Genomic DNA, 13,066 nt, shown 5'->3' with positions numbered 1-13,066 from the left:
ATAGAGCTAAAGAAAAAAGTCCTAAAGGCAGTAAGACAAAAGAATCCCTTAACACACAGAGAAGACAAATAAGTTTAGCAGTAGATCTCTCCAGAGAAACTTAGTATGCAAGAAGAAAGTGGCATAATATCTTCACTGTCCCAATTAGAAAAAGTATGCAACCAAGGATACTCTATCCAACAAGGCTATCATTTAGAATAGAAAGGGAAGCAGAGTTTCCCACACAAACAAAAAGTAAAGGAGTTTATGACCAATAAACCAGTCCTGTAAGAAATATTAAAGGGGACTCCTTTGAGTGGGAAAGAAAGACCAAAAGTGACAAAGACTAGAGAGGAACACCAAAAATCTCCAGCAACAACAGAACAATTAATAAAATGGCATAAATTCATATCTATCAATAACTACTCTGAATCTGAATGTAAATGGACTAAATGCCCCAATCATAAGACAAAGGGTGTCAGGATGGGTTAAAAAAAAACACACACACAAACAAGACCCATCTATATGCTGCCTAAAAGAGACTCATTTTGGACCTAAAGACATCTGCAGGAGTTTGGAGAAATATTTACCATGTAAATGGATGTCAAAAGAAAGCTGGAATAGCCATACTTATATCACCGAATATTTTAAACCAAATACTATAACAAGAGATGAAAAAGGATCCTATATCATAATAAAAGGGTCTATCCAACAAGAGGATCTAACAAATGTAAATATTTATGCTCCCAGCTTGGGAGTACCTAAACATATTCAACAATTAATAACAAACATAAAGGAACTCATTGATAATAACACAATAATAGTAGAGGATTTTAACATCCCATCATTTAGCAGAAAAATCAATAAGGAAACAATGGTATTGGATGTTACATTGGAACAGATGGACTTAAAAGATACATTCAGAACATTTCATATTAAAGCAACAAAATACACTTTCTATTATTACCTTCAGTCGGCCAACATATACTTTTTGAGTGCATGTGACATTCTGAGGAATAGATCACATACTTGGTCACAAATCAGGCCTCAACAGGTACAAAAAGACTAAGATCATACCAAGCATCACTTCCAGTCACAAAGCTATGAGACTTGATGTCGATCACAAGAAAAAAAAAGACAAAATCTGGAAAGACCACAAATACATAGAGGTTAAGGAACATTCTACCAAAGAATGAATGAGTCAACCATGAAATCAAAAAAGAAATTAAAAAATACATGGAAACAATAATGAAAACATGATGGTCCAAAACTTCTGGAATGCAGCAAATACAGTCATGAAAGCAAAATACATAGCAGTACAGGACTTATCACTATTGATATTAACCTTGATTACCTGCCCAAGGTGTGTTTGCCAAGTTTCTCCACTATAAAGTTATTTTCATCCCCCTCGATACTGTACTTTCTAAAATCAAGTCATTAAGCCTCATCTATATTTTGAATGGAAGAGACTAAGCTCCACCTCCTGGGGTAGGGGGCACGTATCCAAGTAAATGATTTGGAATTAAGTACTGCATTATCTATTTTGTTGTTCCGATTGTTCAACTTTGGTTATTGGATGCTCTTTCAGGATTATTTGTGTGCATTTTCTTAACATGACCTCTTCTTTTTATTTTTCACTTGTTAAACTTTTTAAAATTATTTCCTACTCCTTTTTCTTTTACATTTGCTAGAGTTTCCTTTTTCATTTCTATTGTCCTTCTGCTTCCATTTTCCTTCTCCTTTTCTCTCCTCTGTTAGCTTTTAATATTTTCTCCTTCCTCCTTTTTTCTTTTCCACTTGTATTTTTAAAATAATTTTCTCCTTTCCAATATTCAATTTCCAATTTTATATTTTTTCTTTTTTACATACCATTTTGTTAATGAAAAATTTTAATAAATTCTACATTATGATGAATTCACCATAACTAGTAAAACAATATAAGTTGCAAAAAGAAAAATAGACCCTCATTCCCACCCTCTCAACCTCACTGCTAAAATTCTTAGTCATCTACCAGAGTTTACAACACCCCTGTAAAGCTCTATGCTCCCTCACAGGAACGACTGGAAGACTCTGTGTGGTAATTCCGGACGCTCTGCTAGTTTTTTTGAGAATTTTATTCCTCTAAAGGTCATATTCATTAAACTGAAGATTAGTTGAAATACTAAAGCAGTAATCATACAATTTAATATATTCCTTATATAAAAACATCCACATTGAAATTACTTTGTCTGGCTATGACTAGAGAAGTGTTCTATAAAGACTTTATCTAGGACCTTCTAGTTCCTAACATCAGGAGAGTATGTATATGTATATGCATGTATTCCCATGCTCTCTGCTCTCAAACTCAGGGAGTTATTGGGAACCAGGAATAAGAAAATTCTTTTAGAAATGAGATATTCACATAGATAGAAGGTACCAGGAAGACATTAAAGGCTACATTTCTGTTCTCCAAGAACAGAAATGGCTTATTTGAAGGCCCCATTCTGTCTTCATGCTCTCATCTTAACTGTTTCCTCTCTGTTTAGATTCTAAGCTTAAACCCATGTGCAGCTAAATTGGCAGGTAAAGGTGGGTCCCCAAATTCCTTTGCTTTTTTGTACTCCAGTTTCGCTGGGTTGAAATGGAAATAACAATCCACCTTTCCTGACAAGTCCTGACAAGTTCAGCAGTTAAGAGCTTATTTCAGGTACAATCCTGCATGGGAGCTAAGGGTGAGAGAGAGAAGAATGAGGTGAATTAGATGACCTTTAGAACCTACTTCTAATGATGTAACTCAGTCATCTGATGGCTTTTGTAGTTGCTGTCAATTGAGGTTGACACCAGGGATCAAGCAGACTCTGTGAGCTAGGCTAAAGTTGGATCACTTTTGGAGCTAGGGAGAGGAAATAACATCATTATAGATCTTACCAGAGCCTTCTACTGTTCCCTTTCATTATCATGCCAATTATTCAGAAGAGAAGCCAGAAACCATTTCATTAAAAATCATGTCACATCCTTCCAAGCAAGGGGTTCCTTCCAAACCAGCCTGATTTGGAATGGTGTTCCCAGTCTAGGGCCCTAACCTGGAGCAGTTTGCTGACAAGTAGATATCCATTCCACAGTGTCAGAGAGTTTCCCTTCCTGTCTTTTACTTTCACATGTATATAGCCAAGGTCTGATATTGGCTTCTGGACTTGAGACCATGTGACTTTATTGTCCTTAAATATGGTATTAATTTTCCCCAGAGGAAAAAAAGTGACTAATAAAATCAGGCACTTAAGGTAACAAGGACAGTTTTGCCTTAGGGTAAAGCATAAGGCTTTGATTTTTCTCAGGATTCTCAACCTGATTCTGAGGTCAGCAGCAACTAGTCTGGAGGAAGTACAAATATATCAGGTGAAGCCTTTAGCCCAGGACCTGGAGCAAGAAGCATCCACTAGTTCAATAACACAGTGGCTTTAAGTGATATTTATTTTGGAGGTCTTTTCAACAATGTGGCTGTAATCTTCATAGTGACCAGATTGAGCAAACCACCTTTGAGTGGTAACTTCAAGAGGGCAAAAGTAATGTTGGGGTTTGGGAGGATGCAGAGGTATCAAGGGAAGCTCTAGAAGAATGATAAGACTTTCTGTTTTGTTGGTCCTTTCCTTGCCTACAGCTTGTGAATAATCACTGTTTACAAGGGCAAAGGGGAATATTAGGAAGGCCTCTACCTGAACACCAACCTCTTTAGGACCAGATATTTCACTATTAATGGAAACAATTTACTTCTTTGGTTTAAACAATGTGAATTCCCTGAGATGTCTCTGGAAAAAAAATATATTCACTCTTTGACACCATAAATCCTAAGAAAGGTGGAAAAGGGTGGCCAAGAGGGAGGATTGTCCTTTGGAATGTGAAATACTTGCTTTAAGTGAACCAAAGACTTAAAGTGGATGTGACCTAATGGATCATTTAATTCACCTTGAAACTTAACAATAATAAACAGGCTAACAATTAAAATAAGGTTGAGGGTCTTACTGGAAACAGAGATGGGCTCTAAGTTGTTTACAGGGTTTGAACCAGAAAAATATTTTAATTTTTAGGGGCTTTGGTATACAACCTTAAAAGTAAGAGACAAGATAGCACCAAGAAAAATGAAGGGACACAGGCAAAACTAGGCCAGTGTATATCGGGCAACAGTGTGTTGAGGTCTATTATTTGAAGAGAATTTGTAATGAATTTCAAGGGAGCAGAGAACTCTTTTGAATGGCCAGATAGCTACAAGATGATTTTCTTTAGTTTAGATCTCTCAGGCTAATTGAAATTGAATATTTCTATTAAAGGAAACACCTAGTAGACCTTAGACCTAGTTATACCCCCACTCAAATAAAGGTATAGGTCAGAATGGTGGCAAGTAGCTATGCTATTCTCTATTTTGAATATAAAATATAGAATTTATACTTTTGAAGTTTGTTATGGAACTATTTTGAATGTTACAAGGTACAATAAGCCCTCTCGGGGAAAAAATGGCAAAATTGTAGCAGCAAGCTCTATGCCTATTAATTTTACTTCCCTTACCTTAAGTCCTATCATGCAGTGTTAGAGCATTATTTAGGGGAAAATGGAAAGGAAGAAATGGAATTTTCAAAAGAGTATTTGCAGAGTTTACAATATGCATTTTTTGTTTTATTTTTAGTTTTAAAAGGATAATCTATGCACATGGTAAACATGTACACAGTAATACATGCACACAGTTAACCTCACTAGAGGAAAACATTATTCAAAATTTCTAAGCATATATATGCATATTATTATAATTTTAGATGTTATAAAAACTTCTGTGAAGTTTCTTTCTGTCAGGTTTGCTTCAAAGCAACACCTGATTTCCACAGCATGGTCCAAACTATAAAGCCAAAACTATCTGCAAAGATTCAACCAAGCAACAGTCTCTAATGTACATACCCAGGACCCAGCAGCAGAGTGAGAATAAATCCTGGGAAAACAATGTGTACTTCTTTTAGGGAAATGGGGATATTAATACCTATCTCACAGGATTGTTATAATTCCTGAAAAAAATAATGTACACAAAGTGCTTAAACATTGCCTGGTATAGAGTAAATGCTTTGTAAGTGTTAGCTGCTGTCATTTGGATTGTTATTTGCCACTGTTACTTGGATAGGATAGCTTGGGCCTTCTTGAAGCTATTCCCTATTTTCTCTGAGTTTTCTTCTTAAGTACCTCCGAAGTTGGGAGCCTCTATTTTGTTACTATTCTTCCTCTGGGATACCTCTCCCACCAGGATATAAACTCTGGGGCCAACTGATAAACAAAACTATACCTGAAAATCTGTCCTGGACACAAGGAAATCTTAGTCTCACTACCTGATGCTTCTTTCATGGTCTCAAGGAGATAAACTTTTATATGTTATAGTTCACTACTGTTCTTATAAAGACCATGGAAATGCATGGACAGATTGGCAGCTCACCACACTTTCTGGGGAATTACTCAGCCCAGAACATATTGTTTCCATCTCCTTTATGTGATTCAGGACCTCTTCATCCCTACACCACTCAGTGCTTCTGAGGAGTTGCATGTTATTGGCTAGCCACAAATACCATACTGGTCTGGTTTACCCTGCAGACTAGACCTTTAATAAGCTGGTGCTGCTGGGACAGGTTGGACTCCACAGTCACAGGTCAAACATCTGAATCTACCATCTCATTCCCTTAGAAGCTCTTTGAGGAGGGAAAGCCAAGCACATAATGTTTAGCACAATTTCTATCACTTATCTCCTTATCTGGAAGGGTAGGTGAATGAACAAGTGAAACACTAGCTACTTGTTAGTCTCATCAGTGGCCTCTGCCTACTTCCTGGTTTCTTCCAAACATTAATTGTATATTTGGCTCCTGATACAAGTCTTTGTATCATTATGGAGAGACTTAAACATCCATGAAGATAAACCTTAGAGTACCACTTTCTCGGCTCAATTCCAGTGACCTTTCCCTGCATTTCAGTTGTCCACAACCAATGGTAAGAAGTCTACAAGGATCTTTTTACCATTCAAAACCACTCTACCTCTAAAATCTTATATCCATATATTCCACTCTCTAGATACATTTTCCCATTAAGGACTTTTTACTTCCTCATTCCTACTACTCCTATTATTTGGTCTCCTCCCAATTTACCAGTCCCCTGCAGCCTAATTTTCTTCCGTGACTAGCATGGGCACAAAGACCATTATTTTATCCACTATCTTCCATACTCTTGACTTACCATATTTTGACCTAGTATCACCCCAAAATTCTCTTGCTTCAGAAAAATTCTCAGTGCCACACAATGATTCTTCCAAGAATTCCTGGTCAGTTTTATCTCCCATCACTTCCTATACCCTCAGTGATCTCTTTTCATCTATTACTGCCTTTATTTCTTAATCTTTACTCTTTCCCTCTCTGCTGTTTCTTTCTTCTCTATGCAAAAATATGTTCAAATCTCTCATTATTTAAAAAACAATCCCTGAACCCTGTCTCTCTGTTTCCTGCCCTCTGTCTCCTTTTCTTCTTAACCAAACTGTGTCTCAAAAGAACAGTCTACATTCAGTGTCCTCACTTCCTCTGTCCATATTTACTCCTCAACACACTATAATCTGGCTGTTTCTGGAGTAGGTCCCCTCCTACCCTTGTTTGTAACTCTGTCTTGAACCCATCACTTTATTGTAACCACTACTAAACCTAAGCACCTGAAAAGGCAAGACCTTGTCTAACTTATCTGTGTGGTCTCAGAGCCTAGCACAGTGCTTGATTGATAGGAGGTGCTCAATAAACGAATTATGTCACAAACACTTACTGAACACCTACTAGGAACCAAGCACTGTAGCGGTTCTGTCAGAATCCACTACACTTGGACTCTCTTAATCCAGCCCCAGAATTATATCCAAGCATCCTTATTCTTACAGAAACTTTCTTTCTTTAGTGAATATCAAGTCAGTACATTCAATTAACCACACAACCCTTGCTGTATGCTGTGCCTTACTCATAGTAATCACTTAACATTTGTCGAAGGAATGCCTGATAGATCTCAGCAGACCCAAGAGCTGCTATTGTAAATGGCTACAGAGGGGCCTGTCTGGGCTCTGGTTCCTCACAGACAGCATTTTGGTTTTTTTTAAGCACCATTTCTAAACAGTTTCCTAGAAACACATACATTTGCAACTCTATCTCAATATTGCTGATACTTAGTGTAAGCTAACAGCCTGTTTACAAACCCTCCTTTTCCTTTATCTTCAACTTCTCTCCAAGCTTCTTCCCCTCTACCTATAAACAGGTACAAAAGTCACTCGTAGCCACAAATAAATAACCTAAACTAGAAACCCTCTCTTAACCCCAAAGTCCCATTTTACCCAATACCCTTCCTTTCTCCACTAATCTTTACAAAAGTAGTCAATACTTATTAGCTCAAATTTCCTTTTTCCCACTGGCATCCACATCAAGTGGGAAGAAAGGATAGGATATGGGATTGTCAGAGAAAAGCTTCACAGACAACAGGACACAGGGGAAACTCTGAGATTAATGTACAGGAGATGTAAATGTATTGTAGCTGTAAGACATTTTTTCCCCATTTTATCTTTAATCTATTTTATAATGTTTCTTTTTTAAGCACATAACTTATGTATATGACACACAGTTCAAAGTGTACAAAAAATACAGGGTAAAAAGTGTTTTTCCCACTTCCACCCATGTCCCCTCTTTGCAGGCAAAATCACTGTCAAAAGTTTCTTGTGTATCATTCCAGAGATAATCTATGCATTTACAGATATTTACATAGATGGAGTCTCTATGCACAGTGGTAAAAAACAATAGAAATTGCCAAGAGACAGGTGAACTGATAAGGATAAGAGGAGATGTTGAAGAATTAGGAAATATCATCTTCCCTCCAAAACACTCTTCCTCTTCAGTACCCACCTCCATTAATAATATTTCCACCCTCCCAAGTTGCCAAAGCTCAAAGCTTCTGAGCATCTCTCGTTGGTATAATGGTCTACAGTTTATAGAGCATTGTCATAGCCCTTATTTCATCTAACTTTATGGCATAACACTGTGAACTGAGCGGTGTTATCTGCACATTACAGTTAAGCTGATTAATAATTTCTTTACCCTTCCTACTGCTACATTCAAGTTTATTTCCAAAATGTAAATTGCATATATCCATTTCTCACCACCTCCACTATTTTACCCTTCTTTAGGCCTTCATTACTTGTCATTTGTAAAATTGGAATAATTGCCTACTTTATGGGGTTGTTAAATGGACTCATTAAAATTAAGTAAGAACTGTAACACTACAACAAATCTTTGTTCTCAACAAATATCTGTTCCTTTCTCCTTTTCACCCCCAAATCTCCCCAACTTTAATCCATTCTCCACATTACATACCTGATTCATCAAAATGATGTAGAATTCTTGATTTTTTTTCTATGTCCATCCTCTATTGATCCCAACATCAGGGCATCAGAATATGACAACGCACCTGGAATCTGAGGGAAAGCACTAGAAAATTCTGGGTGCAGTTATATCAAAGGAAAATCATTCTCATTGACTCTCAAAGGCATGCTTTTACAATCTGTGGTAGCATCATTGGCATTTGGAAGCTAAGAAAGTCAAGGTCTGCCCTGCATTTTCTACCTAGAAAAATCCTGCATATCTTTTATTACTCAGTTCAAATGTCACCTTCTTGAAGTCTTCTAAGATCCTGCTCACATTACCTCTTTACCCAAATCTGAATGAATCTTTCTTTTCTCTGCATTACCAAAAGTGGAGGGAGGGAAAGAGAGAAAAAGGGAGAGAAACAGAAAGAGGGAAAGGAAGTGAAAGAGAGGGAGAGAAAGGGAGAGGGAGAGGGGAAAGGGAAGGAGAAGAGAGGGAGATGGGGAAAATAGATATGTTCGATTGGCTTAGTTCAGGCAGAGTTATGTTCCTGTGAGACATAGTCACAACATTTTTGTCAATAAATCAATACATACATTGTTTATATGGGTTTCTGTTTAGAGACAACATTATTTAACATGTATTGTTGATTCATTAATATTGAACTCACAGCTGATAGCACTGTAACTTATGCCTGAACTAAGCTAATCTAACATATGTATTTTCTCTGTAAGGCATATCACAGACTTCTTGTGCTCAAGAACACTACGCAGCACTTTAGCATCACACTTGGGGGACATTATAAACAGCAAAATCACCAAGAAAAATGGGGCCGGGGTGGTTCAGTCAGTTAAGCATTTGCCTTCGGTTCAGGTCATGATTCTAGGGTCCTGGGATTAAGCTCTACGAATGGCTCCCTGCTCAGCAAGGAGCCTGCTTCTCCCTTCCCTACCATGCTCTCTCTTGCTATCTCTCTCTTTCTCGCATGCATGCATGCACTCTTAAATAAAATATTTTTTAAAAATTGCCAAGAAAAAGCACAAAAATGTGAAAAACATGGCACTAAATTGACTGAAAATACACTTATTTACAGCATGAGAGCTAAAAGAAAAAGACAAGAGAATCATCTTGTTGGACCTCAGAGAGGAATGTGCACATCAGGTAATTCAAATGTTGCCACTGTGTATATCTACAAATGACCAAAAAAACACCACAGGTATTGATTTCAGGGTTACAAATGAATTTTAATGACTAAATGAATAGGATCCACAAATGAGTATCAACTGCAATTGTCGTATTTGTTGCAGTTTTTCAGTTTATCATCTGTACTTCATATTTTTCATGTTTATATTTACAGAGATTTTCATTTCTATATGTAAAAATATATAAACCTTTCCTTCATGACACCATATATTACTTTAAGCATATGCAAAGAGGAAATAATTTATTCACCTACATTTCCTTCTATTTTTTAAATCTTCAATATTTTGCATAAAACTGTTTAATATACCTGACATTTGGTTTTTTTGATAGTGTATTAAATTAGGGTTGGGGGAGGTAAGAAGTCACTAATCACCAATCAATGAACCTTACCTTTTGAGCCCTCTGTCATTCTGGCTCACAATGATGTGCCCTTCTAAATACTGGTAAGCCAGTTCCAGAGTACCTAAGAAGCTTTTTAAAAAAAATGAAAAAGCAAGGGGAAAAAGTTTTATCTTTTCCACTAAATCCAAGTGTTGGTTATTAGGAAATTAAATGGGGCTGGTAATATCCCACAACAACTTCATGCCTGCATTTAGCAGTGAGGCAAGACCGGGTAGGGAGCTAGAAGCTATGTCAAGCTATGTCAATGCCAAGGACTAGAGTGGTTCAAATGCAGTTCTCTCTATGCCATAGGACAGTATTTCTCAAGGTACTGTCAAGGACAACCTCCATCAGAGCCACCAAAAATGTATAGTGAATAAAATGAATAAGTTAAGGGTTTTGTACTTAACTCCATACCATACCAGGAATACTATGTTTAGAACACCACACCTCAAGACTGATAAAACCAAAACATAATATGTCCTCAAAAGGACAGTTTGGCTGATGTAGAGGCTAGAATTCAAGACATTCAGAAATATCTTTGATCTAGGGATGCCATGCCTAGAGAATTGAATAATTGGGATTACATAACTGTCAACTTCAAAGAGCTAAAGAGTCATCATGTGGAAGAAATCCTTCTGCTAGACAATGCCATCCATGCATGTGGCTTTATGTACCTTCCCTTTGGCTGTTGATTCTCAAATCTGTATCTCTAGATCCAGTCATTCCCCTGAGCTTCAGCCTTCCCTTAATCTCTCTACCTGGATTTTTCAGAAGAACCTCAAACTCCACATGTTTAAAATAGAGCTATTATTATTCCTATCTTCAAAGATAATAAATCTGAGTCTCAAAAAAACTAAAGAATGTCCCAAGGGTTCCAGTAAAGGAATTAAATCTAATCTTTCTGATTCTAAACTAATGCTCTTTTAACTTATATGATGCTGCTTTCTATAATATGGTGGGGGGAGGTGTAGAAACCAGAACATTACCCATCCATATTGTAGTTCTGAAATAGAGTAGCACATTTCACAGGGGAGTTGGTCCTTTCTGAAAAACAAATCAGCTCCAAGAAGCTCTAGTCCTAAATTTGCTAAATTGCATTTTTAAAAATAACTTCCTTGGCAATATCAGGAGCAAATTTATTAAGTGGAACAGGTTTGAAAAGTCCTTCTCCTCTCTCGAGCACAGTCTTCTGTTTTTCAAAATAGATTTATCTGGACTTTGAAGATCTTTATATCCTTTGACAGCTGTGCCATTCTGTTCCGTATAAGGTACAGACATTATGAATAAACAGTCATGCCATTTAGCCTGTGTAAAAGCTCAGTTGCATTCCAACACCATCCTCCAGGATTTGTTGGACTAGAGGCTGATCATATATCTTTATGATATTCTCATCTACTCCAGGCACCCAGCCCAGCATGACATGCTTGTCCACACAGTTTTGACTTGCCTCTGGCAATACCAACTCTTCACTCAACTGGAGAAGTGTTCAGGTAACAAGTAGAAATTCTGTCACATCTTTCCCTTCACAGAGCTCTGATATGCTCCCCCAAAGTCACTTACTAGCTGCATGAACCTGGGCAAGTCACTTAAACTTTCTGAACCTCCTTTTTCTCATTTGTAAAAGAGATGCTAATTATATATAATTCACCTGATTGTTGTGAAAACTAAGAAATAATACAGGTAAAATCACCAGGCATGTATAGGGTGCTTAGTAAGTGCTTTTATGCCTTCAGTATCATCCTTGGCTGAACCACACCAGCTAACCCCAGGGTTTTCTTGGATTAAAAGATTATCATCAGGGTTACCTTATACCTCTCCTTTCTGATCACCACCCCCTCCAGCAACCAGACAACATTCAAGAAATGCTCAATGAAAATTCTCTCAATCCACTGAACTGTAGCAATAAGACTACATTTGAGGTTTTGTAACAAATCTCAAATCCCTAATAAGTAGTCAGCTAGTCTCTGCTTAAATATTCCCTGTGACAGGGAATTCATTCCCTTCCAACACAACCCATTTTATCTTCAGACAGCTCTGCCATAACTTCCACCTAACAATCTTAATTCTGTCCCTTGGGGTCACAATTGTGCAGGTAAAATTCTCTTTCTTATGACAGCCTTTTAGATAATGGAAGATAGCAATCATGTCCCACTTCACCCTTCAAGCTTCTTTTCTTAACCTCTATTTTGTTTTTGTCCCTTTTTAAGAGATAGCTGCCACTACTAACACAATACTTGAGGTGTAGTTCATACAAACCTAGAGAAGAGTGGAATAATTACCTCCTTCATTGTAGACTCTCTACTACTATTAATGCAGACTGAGTATGCATTAACTTTTCTGGCAGACATATTAAATTTAACCTATCCTATGGAATATTTTTTAAATTTTATTAAATTTGTGCAAGATGTCATATTTACTCTTATCAAATTAATTTTGCTTTTTTGAACCATTGTTACAGTCTAGTAAATGTTTCTTGAATTCCTGGTTCTGGTATCCAGTATATATACTACCCCCCCCACTCCAATTGTCTCTTAAAAATCTGATGAACATACTATTCTACTTCTCCATCCAATTGTTAATTAAAATGCTAAAACCAAGATGGAACCCGGTACAAAGTCCTACAGCTCACCATCAAGGATCTCCCTTTGCAATATTGAAGCTCAACCTTTTTCCTCTCTTCAACACACCTTAGGGCCCTTCCTTTCACTCTTTCACAATAATCACAGTAACTCACAAAACATCTAAAATACCCAAGGAGGGGTAGGCCTTCTGTAGTACTTCTAAGGAAAGTACTATAATGGGGGAAATGCCTACATGGTTTCAAAAAACTTTCATTGAGGTGATTCTACTAAACCCCTCAGAAAATGTGCCTTCATCCTCCCTTTCATTCCACACACACTTCTCAAGAATTTCTGCTCCACATAAGGAATAACATGGAGGACATTAGAAGAAGGAAAGGAAAAGTGAATTGGGGGGGAGTCAGAGGGGGAGTTGAACCACGACAGACTGCAGGACTCTGATAAAAAAACTGATGGCTTTGGAAGGTGGGGGGGTGGGAGATAGGTGAGCCTGACGGTGGGTATTAAGGAGGGCACGGATTGCATAGAGCACTGGGTGTGGTG

General features: G+C 37.4%; 1 long non-coding RNA gene across 2 annotated transcripts in view; it reads right to left on the bottom strand.

Annotated features, from left to right (window-relative positions):
- Positions 1 to 13,066, bottom strand: part of LOC132007457 (uncharacterized) — a 114,073-nt gene that overhangs the window by 97,742 nt on the left and 3,265 nt on the right. For both annotated transcript variants that reach the window (XR_009401361.1, XR_009401362.1), the window contains exons 3-4: positions 9,951 to 10,031; positions 8,367 to 8,467 (exon numbers count right to left, since the gene is read on the bottom strand). This is a non-coding gene — a long non-coding RNA (uncharacterized LOC132007457). The remainder of the gene's footprint in view (positions 1 to 8,366; positions 8,468 to 9,950; positions 10,032 to 13,066) is intronic.

Source organism: Mustela nigripes, chromosome X, assembly GCF_022355385.1.
Source record: "Mustela nigripes isolate SB6536 chromosome X, MUSNIG.SB6536, whole genome shotgun sequence".
Lineage (NCBI taxonomy): Eukaryota > Metazoa > Chordata > Mammalia > Carnivora > Mustelidae > Mustela > Mustela nigripes.
This window is presented reverse-complemented; position numbering and strand designations above follow the sequence as displayed.